The sequence below is a fragment of the Phlebotomus papatasi genome, chromosome 2 (assembly GCF_024763615.1).
Source record: "Phlebotomus papatasi isolate M1 chromosome 2, Ppap_2.1, whole genome shotgun sequence".
In the NCBI taxonomy this organism is placed as follows: Eukaryota; Metazoa; Arthropoda; class Insecta; order Diptera; family Psychodidae; genus Phlebotomus; species Phlebotomus papatasi.
Window position 1 is genome coordinate 23,538,072 of NC_077223.1, and position 20,216 is coordinate 23,558,287.

Genomic DNA, 20,216 nt, shown 5'->3' on the forward strand with positions numbered 1-20,216 from the left:
AACCAAATTAGTCTTTCCTACCCATGAAATCTCGGGAGTCACTCAACCATTCTTGCCATTTTTTCAATTTTAGCTTAATTTTTGTAACAAAAGTATCCTGTATCCCTTCGGTAACCAAGTGACTTTGAATTTTTGGAACAGATATCATGGGGTCACTATCAGAGATACTTGTAATGCAGTTATCAACCTTCAGAATCAAAACCCTGGGTCTGGCCAGTAGCGTTTTCCACATGTACTTATGTTTAATCACTATAAATTTTGTCGATTTTATGTACATCCTGCAGGGATTTTCCATCCAAAATATAGAAAATTTCTGACGCAGACGACGCAGATTCATTGCGGCAGTATTTCTGGACAATATGTCTTCTTTTAACTTATTGTAACATGCCATTTTAACCTAAATTTTAAATTAACAAAAAAAATTATTTCTTATTATTTATCATTTTATTTATATGCATATATTGACCATTGAAAATTTTAAAAATCTGCAAATGTACTATTTGCTTATTAAATGATATAACTTCAAAATATAACCGAATTAAAAGAAGTTAGTTAATTATTTCATCTTTTTGAGGTACTTTTCCAATTGACGTAACAAACTTTTGACGAATTAAAAATAATCAACTTTTGGCAAACAATTATTTTTCATATGAAATTAGATTAATTATTATTTATAAAATACATTAATAAGATCTACGGATTACAGGCAACCAATTTGCAAAAAGAAAATTTTTAAAAAGAAATTTTTTTTATAGAATTTTTCCCACCCAGTTTCCTCAACATACAAGACGTAACAAAATTATGACACCTACTGTATACAAGTGAAAGATATTTTAAAATTCCAAAACTTATCTGAATATTAAAATATATTTAAAACATATTTTTGCATAAAAGTTTAATAATAATAACTCTTTTAAATCTATCTCAAATGCTAATAAAAGTAGTTGTTACGCTTAAATGTTTAAAAAATCTTTTAAAAAATAGAAGGATACACAGAGATGTTACTTTTCTCATGAAAATTCAACGAATATTCATTTATATCAAGTATCAAAAAAAAATCAAAACCAATTTTTTTAATATTTCTCTGTTTTTTAAATTTAATAATTTATTAACTGACAGAATAGCACCTTCTATTGGAAGGATTAATCAATGACGGGGGACTGTTCAGGAAAACAGATTTAATTCCGAGAAGACACTATCAATACTGGTGGGGAGTTCTTTATTGCTTCTAATTTGAGCAATAAATAAATTTGATAAATATTTTTGTATTTATATTATATATAAATATAGTAAAACAATGGTGCAAATTGATTTTTGTTCCGGAAAATGAACAAACAAACGAATTATCTATATATAATCTAAATTATGAATATTTACACCTAAACAATAATAAGTCCATATTAGTTTAGTATAAGTAAATGAATTGAGTTGAGTAAAATGAAGTTATGAATGGTGATTTTTTTAACCCTTTAAGGACAAGACATTTTTTACGTTTTGCCTTTTTAATTCATTGAGGGGATCTCAGTTGCGCAATAGGCAAGACTGTTGGCTCTTATGGTCTCTACACATTAGGTTACGCAAGGTGTGCAAAAATAAACAAAATAAAAAAAAGATTTTTGAAATTGTGATGTCAAAATCTAAAGCGCCTTTTTTGATTTTTTAATAGATCTTATCCTGGTATATCTCGGTTTTTCATGACCTAAGCAATAGACTATTCAACTTAACCGAATTGTGTATCATGCGAGTGATTTTGATGAATAATAATAATTATAAATGATGAATAAATGATTTTTTTTTAATTGAAAATTTTTAAAATTGACATATCCAGTGTTAAGAACGGACAAGTTTATAGCAGCTGAGATTTTTTACAGGTAACCTTAGAGTGCTTAAAATTCGCAAATCCCTGTAAAATCAAGATAATAAGCACTACGATATTGCATGTCAATGTTACTCATTCACTATGCTAATCTAGGCTATATCATTCTTTTTTTAAATCTAAAACAATCCTCTGAATTATGATATTTAACTCTTTCGCGTCACACTTTTATTCAGCAAGTGAATTAATGTAAAATTGAGTTTTTCCTAATGCTTTATTATCAAATATAATAGTTCAGAGAGGAAAAAATTTTCCATTGCGTGAAAACTCGAAAAAACTCCGGGCCATTTGTGACCCTATTGTCGGCAAGGGAAGTATACATACCATTTTCAAAATCTATATCACGGGCTTTCTAAGACCTTTTTTGGTTGAAGTTATTAATTTGGCCAAAACCATGGCAAACTTGATTGTTTTGATGAACACTGTACTCCTGGTGATCAAGGAATCTTCCTGATAATCCCTTTGAACAGTCTCTGTCACAATATTTTGAGTGGTATTTGGCAAAAATAAACTTATCCACATATTTATTTACACACAATACAATTGCACAATATGGGACGCTTGCAGAATACTCTAAAATATTGCAAAATATGTTATAATTCATCAGATATAAGATGAAATGTCCAGGAGCAAGATGTCCCACCTGAATTTCAGAAAGAAAAACAATGTCCCAACTACATTTCGCTATAGATTTTGGGACGAAACACTGTTACCCTTGCCGACAATAGGGTCATATATGACCCGAAAAATTCTACGCGTTTTCTGGAATATTGAGATTTATTATATCAAAATATGCAATACAATCTTTGCATATTCTATTTTGTGTTTCACAAGAAATTTTTGCTGAAAAAATAAATGAATATAAAAAATTTTGAAAAAGAAAAGTCATTTCACAAAGTTCGAAATTCGTGATTTTTGATCTCAAATATTTTCTTTTCCTGAATAACTTGGGTCTTGAGAAAATTAGCCAAGAATCTTACATCCTTCTATTACGATGTCGTGCTCAAACAGATAGATTTCAATTAATGTAAATAGTCAAAAAAAAATTTTTCCCCGGGTCATATATGACCCTAATGACGTGAAAGAATTTAATCGTTACATCTTTAAATCAACCTTTAAACGCTTATTTGTATTTTTCAATAAATATCTTTAATCTTAAAGCATCAAATTTTTTTAAGCTTTAACCTGAAATATAACAAACTTCACAATAATGAAGATGAAGTGGAAATATCAATCATCATTTTCCTTAATTTTAAAGCTGTGCGAGAAGACCTTTTAAATATTTGAATTAAAAAAAAAGAATAAGGCAAGATTTGAATAGATGAAGCATTTAATGGTGCTTTACCTTGCAACAGGAAATGTATTTGCCACTAGATTTAGCTTAAGTCCTTTAAGCTTTCTTTGGCTTGGAATTGAGGTCAATATTTTCTAATAAACCATAAATAGATGACTTTAATTTTTTTCTTAGAAAGTTCCATTCACAAGTAGTATGGTTTACAATAGGTGTTTTTTTTTGTAATTACACATATTTTTATTTGATTCTTGTGACTAAAACTATCCAGTTCCTGATTACTGTTTCCAGTGTGGGCATTTAAGTCTTCAACAAACCAAGCGGACAAATATCATAACAGCTGGATGTGTTGCCCAGTAATTTAATGCATGATGATTAAGTCTAAGCATTTCCGGAGGAGGAAAGTAATTTGGCAGATTTCTCCATGTTCTAACCAGTAGATTAATAAAAATCCTCCCACAGAAAATTATGTATATCGTGAGAGAAAGTGTGATCCTGAACAATGTACCGCCCAATGAAAAGCCCTATGACGTCACACAAATGCAAGAGACAGAGAGAGAGAAAAGAGAATCTTAATTCTGTACAGGCAGATCCTTTCGGCCGATCCCTTACATTCGCGGCAGCTCGTGTAATTTTCCCGCCTCACAGATACTGTGAGCAGCATATAAGGATGTCTTTTTGCACATCGAGCAGCATTTCCACACAAAATTCTCAACGTGACGCAGTTCTTGCGACCAAATAGCGTGCCAAAGATTTAAGATTAGATCCAGAGTGCAAGTGATTGAGTTTTCTCTGAAATCTACACAATTTTCAAGAGATTATAGATTATAGTAAAAATTTCGGGGGATTGTGTTTTTAGCGAGAAATTGCAAAGAAGTTGTGTACACGAAGGACATCTTTTGCAGAGTCTTACTGTAAAACTCACGAGAACCTCAAAAACTAAATATAATTCAAGTAAGTGAATCGTCCTCAATTTTATTGCACAAAAGAATTTTTTATTGAGAAGATACTGCAAAAAGCTATAAAATATGGTTGAAGTTCTTTTTTATTAAAATTTTACACCATGAAAATAACACTGCTCCTTGAAAGTGATCCTATGTACACATACTCGTTCAAGTGAGGTGATTTCTTTGAAGATAGAATTGCACTGGAAAAGGCGTGTTCACTTTTTGCTTGTGAAAGAGTTCACCAAACTTTTTGACTCTCCGCTTAGTCTAATGTTACTCCTCCAAATAACACTCAATTTTATCAGGAATTTTGTAAAGGAACCTTCCTTTTTGGTTAAAATCTGTGGGTTGTATTTATTGAACAATCTACAAAGTTTAACAAAACAGTCACGTTCATAATTATTTTTTCATTGAAAATTCCGAAACAAATTGAACATTCAAAGGAAAATTATTGCATATAATAGGATAGAAACTAATATAATTAATGGAACTTCTATGTAATATAAATTATTTAATCAATTTAAAATATATCAAATTTAATTCCAGAATCTTCCAGAATAATCTGATCCCTTACGATTATTTATATTTCCGAAGAAATATCTTAATTCAAAGCAATAAAATTGTAAAGAATATGATTGTTTTAACCCTTTTTAAATTGTCTTTACCAGTGACTTATGAGACCATTATTTTATTAGTTGAAAAGTAAACTCTTCTATATTTTTTCCAACTAAATGTTCTGAACAGGTCTCAGATAATTTTTAACCTTTAGATTTAGAACATAAAATCAGAACTTTACCGCTAATTTGATACTCTTTCTTTGATTTTAAAGTATCGAACGTATCGAATCTTATTAATTCTTTTAATTAAATTGTAATAGGAAAAAAGTGCCCATGCTTGATACCATTGGAAGCTCCGTAATGACTAATTTTTCTATGTTTCACAATATATGTGTAACTCATCGCAACCATATTTTAAAAACTATGGGAAATTGGCCAGTTTTTAAAATATATTGCGGAGTCCAGTTTATTGAGAAACATAGGAAAAATTTAATCATTACGAAGCTTCCAATTGTATCAAGCGTGGGCACTTTCCCCTAAATTTCACGATAACTAAGCTTAACTGAAAATATAAAACTTCATTAAGTTGTTTTTAATTTTAAAATCAATCACGAGTTACCTTGCAAATAAAAATGAGATTGTAGAAAATCTCTCCTTTGACCTGAACTTAATTTTAAATTAACTTTTAACATATCAAACGTATCAAACATTATCAGGCTTGACATGAATTTAATTTAATTTAATTTAAATTTAATTTAAATCTGCTTCCTTTCCCAGCGTGTAACAAATGCAAATCGATTTCCCGCTGAAAACTTATGTATTTTCAGCTGAATACAACTAACCCTAAAACGATACTCGCGAGGCAGTGCCATATCCATACATTTGGTTAGCACTTTTTGTTCGAGAACTACTGACCGATCAGCATATTTTTGCTAATCGACTCAGCAAAAATATGGTGAAAATGCTGCCTTTTTCAAATAACTGTGCTCGCTGGGTTATCTTAGAATTAAGATCAATGGACATCAGTGGGGTTCAGTGTACCAAGTGAAACATTTGGTATCTACAGTTTAAAATTTCGCCTGGAAAACTATGATGGCTATTAGTACCCCAAAAATGGCTATAGGGGGAAGTGGGGCACCTTTGAAAGTGGGGCACCTTTGAAATTAAGATTTTTCTCCTGTGTTTAAGTGGAATTGAGCCATATCAAAAAGTAATGTAGCTTCTCAGTTTGTTTGTGCAGCTAATTTATATCACGATAGGGCTCAATTTTATTTAAAAATAGGTGAAAAATCCCAATTTCAAAGGTGCCCCACTTTCAAAGGTGCCCCATTTCCCCCTATCTACCCTAGCCGGGGTACTTGTAGCCAATGTTTCATATTTTTTCATTATCCTCTCTAGAAAAAGACAAGGATTTTAGAGCTTTGAACTACCATACAGCCAATATGCTAATGCTTCTTATGAAACATAAAAATTTTGGACAAATCTTATCATTTTTTCACAAATACTGCTCGAAAAAGAAACTTCATTTGCTGGTTAAAAGTATCCCGGTCTCCCCTATATCTGAAAACAAAAATATTTGTATGTTAAATTTATCATTAAATATTAATTTCTGAATAAAGCTCAAAATTCAATAATCTAATCGATATTTTGAGACTGGTTTTTAATCGTTTAACCGTTTCCAATGTCTTTCAAAACCGGTTCACCATCTATCCTGAAAACCGGGTTATTTGGAATCACTACTCAATAGATCAGTCTATGGGGGCAAGAGGAATTAACTGTATTTATTTCAGGCTTGAGCTAAAAGAAGTTAATTTGGTAGTGCCTGTTGGCATTCTTCGAAATGCCGCGAAAATGAGAGGTTTTTTAATGTGAAAATTGTTTAATTCCTTATAGAGTACAGTCATTTTCACAAGAAAATCATTTTATTAATTTAATTGAATACAGTTATTTGGGTCAATTGTGAATAATTGTCGATATTACAACAAAAACATTGGGATGAAATTTTGAGCTGGAAGACTCATATTCTTTTGAGCTGTCCCAAAATTCAGGATAGGTTTGAGAAAAACCCTTTTGTACAACACTATTTTGGTTAATAAGGAATGCAAAAGTACATAATACAAGAAGGGACACGACCTGCTAATAAGGATAAAATAGAGAAGAAAATATTTTGTCGCATTTCAGAGATTTTTTGCAACTGCAGCGCCGCCAGACGTTTGTCAAGTGAGTTATTTGTGTCTCTATCTGTCTCTCACAGTTGAATTGCGCGCGATTTAAGAACTTTGCATTTGAAGTGATATTTGATTTTTTTTTTTGTATTTATGCAAGATTCAAGTAAAAGGGTGTGTAGTGAACAGCTATCCGTCTTCCGACAAAGATATCAAGAAGACAATTTCTTTCTATATGAGTTTTTATGTCTGTTATGTCTTTTTGGCGCAAAAATATTTATCATGGCACCGTGAATGAGCGGGATTAGTGTTACCAGTATGGCTATCTGTAATTTCCAGTAAAATTATCAACACAAAATTTCCGATATTACACGAATTTTAACGAGCACAGGTCTGATTTATTTAAATAGGGGAATGGACCGGGTTATGAACAAAAACTAGAGTGGTCCTCAAACTGTCCGCGCAGAGCTATTCCTAAAAACGTCTGAACTGCACGACGCCGATGGTTCTCCAAGAAGAGAAAGAGTTTCTATCTTTTTCTACTCTCATACCTATTCGTTTCTAATAATCCTATAAGATACTCGCTTGAGGGTCATCTTAACTACCCTCAGAGGTCCTGGTTCTGATAAGGAGACTATTATCTCGAAAGAGCAGGAATTTTGTCAAAGTAGAGCCTTGTGGCTTATGGCGGGTTTTATTTAGGTGAGATTCTTAACAATCTCACCTACTATAATCCTAACAAAATTTCATGTCGTCCGATCGACCTCAAACTTGGCCAAAATGTGTTTCGCCACTTCCTGATCACGAATATATATATGGCTATTTTACGTTCCCGGCCGGCCGGCCGGCCGGCCGCTCTTTGGAGCTTAATAGCTCCTAAACTAAAAGAGATATCGACTTGCGGTTTTCGGCAAAGGTTATATATCGGGTGAAAATTGCAACTTGGTGCATTGACCCCCCACCCCCCACCCCTCCTTCCGCCATTTTGAAGACCACCCTTTTTTTGTTTTCTCAATAGCTCCGCCCCTATGGCATTCAGCGGACTCAAATTTTAGTATGTTATAGCTGGGCCTTAGAGCTTTCCATCAATACCAAACTTAAGATCCCCCGACCCCCCTGACCCGAGCTATAAGGGTCCAAAAAAAATTTCTTAAAATGGCCATAACTCCGGTTCTAATTGTCAGAATTTAAAAAGTGAGGGCTTTTTGGAAAGATCTCGTGAAATGCCACCTCCCCTTCTAACATCGCAAGTTCATAAAACCACCGCTAGGGGCGCTATTATTAAAAAGAAAATTTTTAAATCTTAAAAGTTAAATAACTCAAAAATTCCATTGTGCATCGGGCTGAAAATTTAGTATGTTGTAGCCGTTGATTATACCTATCAAACAAAAAAAACCTTAAGTCGATCTAAAACCCCTGACCCGAGCTATAAGGGGTCAAAGTTCGAACATTGACCGGCCTCTATCTCCGGTTCTAATTAACATAGCGACCTAAATTTTACCTTTTTGGTTTCGTCTCGATGAGCACTTTCAGATGGAAGTTCAAAAAGTCACCACAGGTGGCGCTGTGATAGCGTCAAAATTCATCGAAATTCAAAGTCATTTTTCTCAAAAATTCCTTTGTGCAAGTTAATGAAATTTTAGTATGTTGTAGTCCAGTCTAGGACGTTTCCAAAATGGTGCGTATGCGCGCTGTGGTTTCAATAGAACCGGAGATATGAGGGGTCAAAGTTCACGAAATTCAAAAAATCATATCTCCGGTTCTATGTGACCGATTTTGATGAATGAGGGCTTAAACGAAAGATCTCACCAAATGCTACAACTTTCTAGAATATTTGAACTTCGTGGAACCAACACCAGGGGCGCCACAGTCGAAAAGCCAATTTCAATATCACATAACCTCAATTATCTCGACTGTCGCTGAACCGATTTTGATGATTACTTCAACATAATTGTAGAGCATATTTGTCTCTACATTTCGTCCATACATCATTTTCCGCTCAGACTACGCTATCACTCCGATTTTGCCGTTTAAGTGTGAAAAAATTGATTTTTCCCATAATAACGCTTTGAAATCACTCAGATGCCAATTTGACTGCCTCTACTCCACCAAGCCACTTAAAATAGGGGTTTAAATGGAAAGTCCCGCAAAATACAACAATTCTTTGATATAGTTGAAGTTCAACAAATGACTACTTGGGGCACTCTGGATGAAAAAACGAGTTAAGAAACAAAAAAACCTCGCTTATCTTGGCTTCTGAGTAATCGATGAGTTCAAGTTCTACGGCAAAATTATAGAGAACATTCTGGTCTACATTTCACCCATATAACACTTTTCTGTCAGTTCATCCAAATCCTTGATATTTTGGTTTAAATACAAAATTTGTATAATTTCACGAATTTGATTCAAGATAACTGAATGGCGTCTCCCAACTTCAGCTCTAAATCGAATTTGCATGCACTCCGAGTTAGCTCACGTTAAGAATCTCACCTACATAAGCCGGTTAGGATTATCTGTCCCTTATTACTTCTCTACAAGTTAAAATAGTTTTAGCAGTAGGGGGAGGTGGGTCTACTGTGAGTTGTGGGGTTAGATTGTTAAACGGCTTTTTCGCCTATTTCTAAATGAAGCTGATCCTTTCAATTATTTTATTTAAATCCTCAATTATTTTGTCTATCTAAATTACATCATGTTAAAACCCAGTTTCCATTAGAAATTTGCGAAAAAATCGTATAACAATGTAGCCGCACAGCTCAAAGTAGCCCCAACTCCCCCTAATACTATTGAATTTATTATATAAATACTTTATCGATATATTACCGGTTCATAACTGATTGGGTTCTGTTCCAATATATCAGAGAATCCAAGACCTTTCCAATGAGCCCAAACATAACCCATTTGGACGCAAAATACGCATTCTATAATCTTTTAATTTAGTCTTTAATCTCGAAAACTCGTTATTATGAATGATTTAGCAGTATTTTCGTATCGATGTCGGTCAACATCCCGAAAACCAAAATCTCTGTAAAACCGAAATCGCAAGAGCCAAAATATCGAATGGTCAAAATCCTGAAAGGGACGAAATTATAGGGGAGGATAATGTATAGAATAATTTTCCCAAAATACAGAAAACTTCCCTTTGCCTCAAACAAACGCCGGTGCATTCCTGGGAATATCTATAACCCTATGCGGAATTTTGGGGTTTAGAATTTTTGTTTTTGGTATTTTGGCTTTCGGAATTTTGGCGTTCAGTAGAATTTCAGCAGAATCTGGATTTTGGCGTTTGAGACTTTGACAAATTCGAGATTTTGGCTTTTCGGGATTTTGACCCATTTGGGATTTTGTCTATTAGGGATTTTGATCCATTCTGAATTTTGGGTTTTGGGATTTTGGCATTCAGGATTTCCACAGGAACCCCTTACGTATATAGGTATCATGGGTATATAGATAGTACAGATAGGTGATTTCTAAAACATGACAGTATCAATAAAAGAAAAGGCAAGAGGTGGAGGGAAACATAGATCATGCTAATGGACCTTATTGAATTAACCAAAGACTTCTATGGACAAACTTTTGTCAAAAAATGTCTTTTTGATAGAATAATGACATTTCTTTCTAAAGCTATAAAGTTGTCTTCCTTCAAACATAGCAATTTTCTAAGTTGTTATCTCTAACTATTTGGCCTAGGTTTGGTAACGGATGGGTGAACAAGCAGCATGACACAGTGCCTCAGGCATTATCTGATTAGTGAAGATTTTTTGAAAAAAAAACTGTTTTTTGGGAAATACAAAGTGGGAAATGTTAGAAATTTATAAAACCGAGAGATATTGTTATCTCGAGAGAATTTTAACAGAAAAATTTCATAAAATTATAAAAATATTCTAACAATAAAATATTCACTTGCTTGTACCATAATCTTGATATTGCAATTGTGTTCATTGCTGTAGAATTTCCCCTTCCCTCAAACTTTGATATTTCCGGCAGTAAATTAATTAATAAAGTTCCTATCGCCAATTTAACAAATATTATTATGAGAATTAATAAATCAGGATGTTTCATTGAGTTATTTGGCCTTTTAATTAGCTTCGAGATGCCACATAAAGAATTCATGAAATTGACTAACAATGGCTTTATTGTTGCCAATTTAATTGACGTATTTTTATATCTAATTTTCTCTATCCAGTCAAATTATTATTGTATTATATTACGTAAAATCATTATTTTTGATTAATAGGTATTTAACAAGGCATTTATTGTTAGAATAAATTAATATTTTCTGGAACGAATGATTTGTTATCACATCAAAGGTCAGAATGTTTGTACTTGAACTTTTAAACTTCCTACGATCCGAAGAAAGTCGTACGTTTTTTCATACAAATTGGTTTAGCAAACGTACGTTTTTTTTTCGGGATAGGGAGAATAATTTGACTCACGAACTTAAAGTACACAATGCGGCCAGACAATTTTCTTAGAGTAAAATCTGGCATTTTGGAGTACTTCAAATGCTCTCGATTGGTTCAATGATGAAGATTTCAAAGAATTTCCTGTTTATTCTTAAAACATATTATTATTCATATTGAAATCTGAGTTACATTAAACGTAAATAGAAACTCTGAAATTGAATATTTTCCTACCCTAATTGATATAATTATAACCATAAAATTCAAAGTTGTACTTTTATTGGATTCCTGTATCTTTTTGTGGTGTTACCAAGGATTTTATGCATTGTATTTTTAGCAAAGGCAAGTTTCTGATAACAGCAAATAAATGCGTATGTGTTGTGAACGGTTTTGGCTGTAAATTCGTTTTGAAAAGGATTTGGTTAAAATGGTTTAAATTACTATCTCCTCTCGATAAAGTAAAGTATTTTGAAAAGATGGCTCAAAGCTTCTAATTCTTTTTTCGTATTCTTTGCTGAAATCACTTAATGCTTTAAATGAAGGTTGTTTTATGAAGGTTGTTTACTGTCATAATTTAATATTTCGGTTTATTTTGTCTGGGAAGATATCGAATTTTTGAATTTTCTTTTTCCCTACATGTTGCTATATGTTCCCCTTCCCCTATATCTCTTTTCAAATTCTTAATGGGTGAATATCATTATTCATAATGATTTTAATGATATTACCTTTGCCTTAAGACAATTAAACTAAGAAATATAAAGTTTAAAATTTGTTACGAATTCAATAACAATATTTAATTAAAACAAATTGTTTTATTAAGAATGAAGGTATGTTTTATTTCATCACAAAATCGCGTTTTATTGAATTGTTTGTTTAAGAAAAGAGTATTTTATTGCATCTTTACAGGGTAAAACAGAAAATCATTATACAATGTGCACGGGTTACGAATAATATTTACTTAAGCAGCAGTAAAAATCACAAAAAAGCTTTTGTGTGTTTACGTAGGAAATTCGCGGTTTCATGTATAAGCAAATATTTTTGCACAGGTATAGAACCAATATAATAAATCCAATCATAAATTCTTGAAAATTGACATATTCGATCCTCCCAATGTATTTAAATTGATGAATCACACAACATTGCTTGAGCAAAAATACAAATGGGACTCAAGTGCTCGTTCTTTTGTCATCTTGAAGAAATACGCGAAATACGGCAAAGTTTCAATTTCACTTGTTGAACTTCAATCTATGTATAAACTTTGTGAATGAACACATTTACAATAGGCGGAGGTGGGGCTATTTTGAGCAGTAAGACTACAGCATATAAATTTCCGGTCTTCGGTGATCCCCAATAAAAAAAAAACATTACTTCCAGACGTTTTTTCTTTTTTCCTCTCACCCCTTCAAAACCATGTTTTTTTTATCTATTTCGAAAACGGCACTACATTTCTCTTCACTGAGAAAAAAAGGGGGTGCGATTAACTTTTTTTCCTCGTAACTTTAACACTTTTTAGGTGTAAAAATATGTCAATATTTTTTAATGTTAATTTTACACTCTTTTAAGTGTAAAATTAACATGAAAAAGTGTAACTTTAATCCGTAATATACCTAAAAAGCATAATATTTACACCGATTTCGGATCAATAATGCAGGGTAAAATTAACATTTCCGGAATGTTAATTTAACCTTTTCGGATTTCTCTCAGTGTTATTTTCGGATATGTTTCAGAGGTAGCCTATTTAAGCGATATCTAATGATTCGGTTAAGTACCGATGAACGTTTTTTGGAAATAATTTTTTTTACTTGACCTTAAGTTTGTTTCACAGCTTGAGGTCAAACGGCAAGAGATATCGACTTTCGGTCTTCGACGACACCCCAGAAGTGGACATTATTTCGGACGGGCTTTTTCCCTTTTGCCCCTAACCACCCTACATCCTCCCCAAAACGATGTTTTTTCGTTTATATCGAAAACGCCACTATAGATCTCTTTTATTTTCGGATATGTTTTACAGGGGTCCCGGTCAAAATCTCGAAAGCCAAAATCCCGAAAGCCAAAATCCCGAATGGGCCAAAATCCCGAAAGCCAAAATCCCGAATTCTTAAAAGTGTAATAGCTACTTCCACGATTGCACCCGCGCTTTCTGGAGGCAAAGGGAAATCTTCTGTGTCTTGGAAAATTATTTTAAACATTTTCCCCCATATAATTTCATCCCTTTTAGGATTTTGAAAATTCGGGATTTTGGACTTTTCGGGATTTTGGCGTTCGGGATTTTGGCTTTCGGGATTTTGGCTTTCGGTATTTTGGCTGCCATCGGTTTTAGAGGTAGCCTAGACCTCTGGAGCAAAAACCGTTGAAACCGAATAAACGTCATATGAAACATGTTCGTCAATGGTCAAAATGCTACTATAACAAACTTATTTTGACGTTAATTCGGTTTCAACGGTTTTTGCACACCTGTGGCCTAGACGAACATATTGTCCAAACATATCTATGACCGGAAAATTCGCCATTTTGAGTTATTGAAGATCAAAATCAATTACATTGAAGGGTTCGTTTTTTACCCAATTTGGTTAAATTAAGATTTTTTGGAAAGCTCTTTAAATTTCTTATCCGGTTATATAAGTGTCAATCGGTAATGAATTGGTCAAGCAGTCGTAATTGATTTATTTTTCTTGAACATTCCTTTTTATTTGCGCTTAAGCATGTTACTAATGACAAGAACATTCTAAAATGTACACTTCTTAGCCAATTTTCTAGTTCAAAATTGTTTTCCGATTTGTGAATGAATTTAATCGGTAATAAACAGGTATACAAACAAAATGTGAAAAGATAATTCATTGCGAGTTATATCTCGTGAGTTCGATCATTCCGCAAAGCTGGGACGCTTTGCCATCTCTTTTATATATAAATAAAAAAAGGAAACTGAGCTTTAAAGTCTTATAATTTAGCTCTCGAGAACAATTTTAAAATGGCATTGAATAAATGAGCAGTAAAAAGTTAAAATTGATCAGTAACAAAAAAATTTGAAACAGTGATATTATCGTCCAAATTTTGGCAAAGGGAAAATAAAGGGCTTTTCATTCTATCTGCAACAATTTTAAATATTAAATATATAAATTAGACCCAATTTTGTAAAGATTTAAGTTTTTTTTAATGACCATAATTAGATATTTTACTGCTCATTTTTAATTTTTTACTGCCCATTTAGAATTTTTTACTGCTCGTTTGTTTTTTGCCTTTTAAAATTAACTAAAATTATTGTAAGACCTGTAGCTCCCTTTAGAAATATGCTGAAAAAAAGTGTTTATCAATGTAGCCTTACTTCTCCCTATATTGAGAGGCAAAAATAGACGTGTAGGGCATTGGAATTTATCGACTTTGTTATATATATATATATATTTTTTTTTTCTTTTTAAGTATTTGCGATAATTGAATATACTTCAGACCATTTGTGAATAAAAGACCATATCGTTGAAAACTTTTCAATTTACCATCATTTTCATTTTGCTATGAGATTTAATAATTCTTGCAACTTGCAAATTTTCGCACAATTCTTTCGCAATAATTTCTGATTATCCGTCTAAAGTATTTTAGTATCGATAAATTCCATGATTGGGAGAAAATATTCTGCAAGGGTTTACCCTTGAAAATTATGTGGTTAGCGAAGTTTTCCAACCAAGCCCTATAAAGGACACTATAAACGAATATTTCTATTTTACAATTATACAAAAATTTCAGCATTTTGTAGAATGGCAATTTCTAGAGTTGAAATTCAGACAACTTTCTGCTGTTTTTGAAAAGAAAGATATGACAGTAAAAGAAGAACGTTCTTGGGGAATTTTTGCAAGTATTCCATATTCATTTAGATTGACAAAATATTTCATAAAATACGTGTGAAATACGCATAAATGGAAGTAACATGTCAATTTACACGCCTGTTAGCTATTTATATGGAAAATAAAGGAAAAGTAGAATTTATGAATTCAATATTTTCACTTGCCACTTTTAGTGATATTTATTGTATTTTAATATCTCAAGATATATCACCTGGTGACACGATGAGACGAAAAAAAGGATATGTTACATATTTTTATCCCCGACATAAGTCACAATAGTGGGTGAAAGTTAATGTTGAAGAAGCGTAAAGGAAAAAGGGATAAGTGAAAAAATTATAGATAGACGTGTATATTTTTAATGGAGAAAGTAAGAGAAATGGGAATTTATATGAATGCCACGGAGATTGTGGAAATGTGAGAAAAGGAACAACTTGGTACAAATATGACCAACATGTGAACTAATGGCACTATTTTAATCTTCATTTGCCACCTGCACACGGTGGGTAAATATTAAGGCTAAGTGGTTACAATGGTACACAACTAAAAGCTCCATTCGTAGTTAAGTCTTCGATATGAGATTTCACATATCTTCCAATTCAATTACCCTCCCACAGTTCCACATAACGCCTGCGAAATTGGTAAATTTACCGAAAACAGTTCATACATGGATATTAAGTGTAATATGTTCCTAAATTAAATGTTTATCGTTTTCTTGTAAAACTTAGTGCAATTCAATTAATCTCTCTCAATTGATTCTTGGTTTATTTATGTTCAACTTCTGAAAACAAGTCATTAAGTAAAGTTTATAAATATTTTGGGAAGTGAAACGTGATATTTCACTGTATTTTGACTCTAGATAGGGTAAAGTGCTACAAGTTAGACCATGGTACTAGTTGGACAATGGTACAAGTTGGACAGGGCTTTTTTCTCATTTTATAGTTTTATCTAGTTTTATAATTTGGTTCCTTGTGCTTAAAAAAAATTTAGTACTGTATTTATCAAGAAAAAAATCCCTGTCCAACTTGTACCGGCGAATTGTCAAACTTGTAACACTATGTCCAACTTGTATCACTTTACCCTAGCTGTTATCCATAAACTTTGAATAAAATTATGCATCTGACGGTGTTCTATGTGGTCACAGTTCTTCCTGTGCATAAAACACGTTCTTTTTAAATTAAAAAAATAATTTGAATTAAAAATTTTCTGAAATAAATCAACATCTCAGCCAACTGAAGAAGACCCAAACCAAGGGTCGAAATATTCGACCTATCAAATCGATATCATTCTTTCATCAAAAGTCGTTATCATCAATTGTTTAGCATTTAGGGGGTAGTAGAGAACCATTGAAAACAGGATTTTTATCCTATATTTAAATGGAGTTGAATCTTTCCGTATTATAATTCGGCTTCGCAAACCAAATGGAACTAAATTACATTATGATAAGGCTCAGTTTCATTTAAAAATAGGACAAAAAAGATCTAGGGGAAAGGATCATAATTTTGTCCAGTTTCTTATTTTGGACACTTTGAGGATAAAATTGGACACTAAAAATAAATTGACTAAAATTATGGATTTTTATTCCAATATTTGATGAATAATGAATTCTATCTAAATATTTTTTCTTTATGGAAGATTTTAACACTAAATACGTTAAATTTTGAATATGATTTGAGTTGAAATTGCTTTGTTGAAAGTTCAGTGTGAGCAATTGCTTACGAGAAATATGACAGAACTTCGTGTTTACTTCAGTCTTATTTAGCTGTGGTGAAGTACTAACAATGTTTCTTCGGTTTTTTTGAGCGATATTATTGAATATTCATTGAATATTGTGTTGATTCACGTTAGTGGTGATTTGTACTTTTGACCTGAAGTGAGATTTGCCTTGTGAATTAGATTTTTCGTGTGAAAAATGGGAAATTTTCTAAGATATTCACCAGTGAGGTGATACTCCTTATTTTGGACAGGTGTTTTTCTCTAGAAATTTCGTGAATTTTTAGCTTTTGTGGTGACTAGGTTGGACAAATGCCTGGAGAAACAAAGGAGCATCATCTCTACGAAAGAGGTGAAGCGAGAAATACCTTGAAAGGCTCCCGTAAAGGCCAGGGAATGAGCGAATCCGCACGTACTTGGAGTACCGAAGTCAACTCACTTTAATGAATGATATGGAAAGTTTTCGGGCTTCTTGTGACATTCTACGGTTCCCTTATATGAACAGGAAGAGGACTTGGTAAGATTGGTTCATGAAAAGAAGAACAATGGGCTTCCTGTTGAGGCGGATTTCCTTTCCAAATTTACAGCCAAGTTGTCCAAATTAACAACCAAGTTGTCCAAAATAAAAGTCAAAATCACCTCTGCATATCAATTCATTTTTAAATGTATTAAGACTAATTTTAGTAGGAACAAAGATAATAAACCCCTGCCAAGTTTCTTAACAACCCTTCTGAAAAGAGAGTAACAAAAAAGGCAATTAGTATTGAAAATATCGCACTTCAAACTTGGAACATCGATGCTTATAAGCAGACTCGAGAAAATTATGAGCCTTTACCCTACATTAAGTAAATTTCATCACTATGGCAAAAGTGCCAACAGGGTTTCCCTGTCGAAGAGGTGTTCCTTCCACCCTATGAAGCACATATTTGGGTCAATGGATTAACTGCTTCACAAATATTGTTCACAATCGTCAGAGAAAGCCTGTTTAAAGATTTTTTAATTACTTCATCGTGATTCATGGAATCTCTAAATGGGTTCTTTCTTCAATTCCCTTTCTCGAAATAATTTTAAGAAATGTTCAAATCGTTCAAATGCGATTTGAACATTTATCATGTGATCTAAAAAATATATAAGTGTTGAACCGGCAAAATCTACCAGAAGATGAATAAATCCCTGGTATGGTCTTTCCTCACGCAAATGACTTCACATGCATCACACTCTTTTTCTTGCACCAAAGTGGCTTTCGGACTAGGGGAATGTAGGCAGGTTTTCGCACGTGTGAGCTTTCGAACGATGCGAATTTTCTCTTTATTTCCAAAGAGTTGGTTCCGCATTTCTTAGCCATAAGTTAAATATTTATAAACCTTATCTTCATTAATTAATGTAAAAATAGGCTGCCAAGTCCTTCTTTCCTAGGTGCTAGAATCACAAATAGAAAATTGGCACAAAATGGGTAATTTTGATGGCGCACATTTCATTTGATTTCTCATAGTTAAACTCATTTCTAAAAAAAATCACTTACATAGTGGATGAAGAGTATACTTGAGATGATATTTACGTAATAATTTTTTGCATCGGAGGGAAATTATTTTAACGGTGGTTTAAAATTCGCAAGTACTACACTGTGTGTGGTTTCAAACACTGAATTTGTGAGCGTTCGCACATTCATCAGACAACTCCAGCTTGAAAGTCATAACCTCACTAAAGCCTCATAAGCCACAGTGAGACATTCGTGGTCATTTCCTTTTCGACAGGCATATAGTCTCCTTCCCATCTCCATGAGACGACGGTTATTGAAAATGTGAACCGTGTGAACATGTTCATAGTCGATTTTTCGATATTTATTTGGAAGAAAAAACAGTGCCCCAGAAAATGTAAAAAAAAGCGTTTTAAAGATCTTCTTTTAGTGCTTTAATAGTTTCCGCGGACTCACGGGGGTACAGTATAACAATCCGAAAATAATTTTTAATCGTAGATAAAATTTATTTCGAGAAAAAAACCAACAATTCTGTGATAGTGAACTAGGCATGCATAGAAACCTAAAGGTCAGAGAACTTTTTGGTGTAGTGCAATTCACTGCCCATTTTACAGTTTAGTCAGAAAAAGGTCCTGAATATGAAGCACGAAAAAATGTGCGAAGGCTACTTACATTCCTCTATAGATTTAGTCTAGTTCCCAAATATACAGGCATTTTCTGTGATTTTTCCCAAGCTGTTGGATCAATTGCCCTTAATACACAACTCTAGGTCAAAAAAGAGCACATAATATGTAGATAAGTATAATATGGTCTTCAGACCTCAGGTTAAGCTATATGGCTCAATTCTGCTAATTTCTTATCATCCACATCTTTGGGAAAATTCTATTTTAGGATTGGATGTTACTGAAGAATACATAATTCATATGGCACTGAAAAATCAGTAAAAATTGCTTTATCTTTGGGATTTCGAGACCTTTCTTTGAGAGCTAGGCTAAGCCCCCAGTCTGCCCTGTATAAGATCTCAAACCCCTAAGAACTCTAGTTATAATTGGACAACTCGTATTGTTCACTCTCTTTGAATTTTGGCAATAAATGTTAGATTGCTAATTTTTATAACCTCTATTATGTATTTAATTACATTGCTCGAGATTAAAGGAAAAGTGCCATTCCAAGAAAAAAAAGTACAAAAAAATGTTTTATGATAAAAGAAAGACTGAACAAATTGTCGTATTGTTCCCAAAGTCAATTTGAGGGAAAAAGGAAGCTCGAGAAGGTAGGAAAATAATATTATGCTTTCAATGTGACAAATGGTCAGCAAAGATTAGAAGGTATCTGTCTTCATCGTCAATGTCCTCCTTCACCTTTATTTAATTCACCCATAGCAAATACACAATGTCCGCAGGTAGAAAATTGCAATCTGTGGAAATGAGCTAGGAATTAAATATCAAATTATAATTTGCATGAATTCACATCAAATAAAGCATCATTATGAGTCTTAAGAAAGACTAAATTTAATTTAAAATTATTATTTAAATCCTTGATTCAGCTTTGTCTTTCAAATTTCAATATTCCGCGCTCCCAATTATTTTGTGACGCGAGGAAATTTCCGTAGAAGAAAAAAAACTTACTTTCGCTCAAATCTGTAATAAAATTATAGTGAGTAAACAAGAAATTCTATGTTCAATGGAGGAAGAAAAAAAAGTCCTAGAAATTACTCTTGTGACCTTTTAAGCTTCTCTATTGTTGCACATCCACTTTCTCCTTTTATTTCATAAAATACTGTGCGTGTGTCTTGCCTTAACAGGCGAATTGAAATCCCGTCCTGTGATTTATTTGATAAGCTTTAAGCACACATCCGGATATTTCCTGCGAAGTATCCTAGGGCAATCATTGAGATAAATTGATGCCCTAAATTCGTATCTTGATTTATCGTTATTATAGAACTTTGATTCTCTAT

At 32.8% G+C, this 20,216-nt stretch overlaps 1 protein-coding gene across 2 annotated transcripts in view; it reads left to right on the forward strand.

The window, feature by feature from the left end:
- LOC129803144 (allatotropins-like) overlaps window positions 1–20,216 on the forward strand; it is a 42,919-nt gene that overhangs the window by 14,318 nt on the left and 8,385 nt on the right. The window contains exon 1 of one of the 2 annotated variants that reach the window (XM_055849502.1): window positions 3,859–4,121. The exons of the other annotated variant lie outside the window; for it this stretch is intronic. The gene's annotated coding sequence lies outside the window, so the exon portion shown is untranslated. Of the gene's footprint in view, window positions 1–3,858; window positions 4,122–20,216 lie in introns of those variants that run through there. 2 annotated transcript variants of the gene reach the window in all.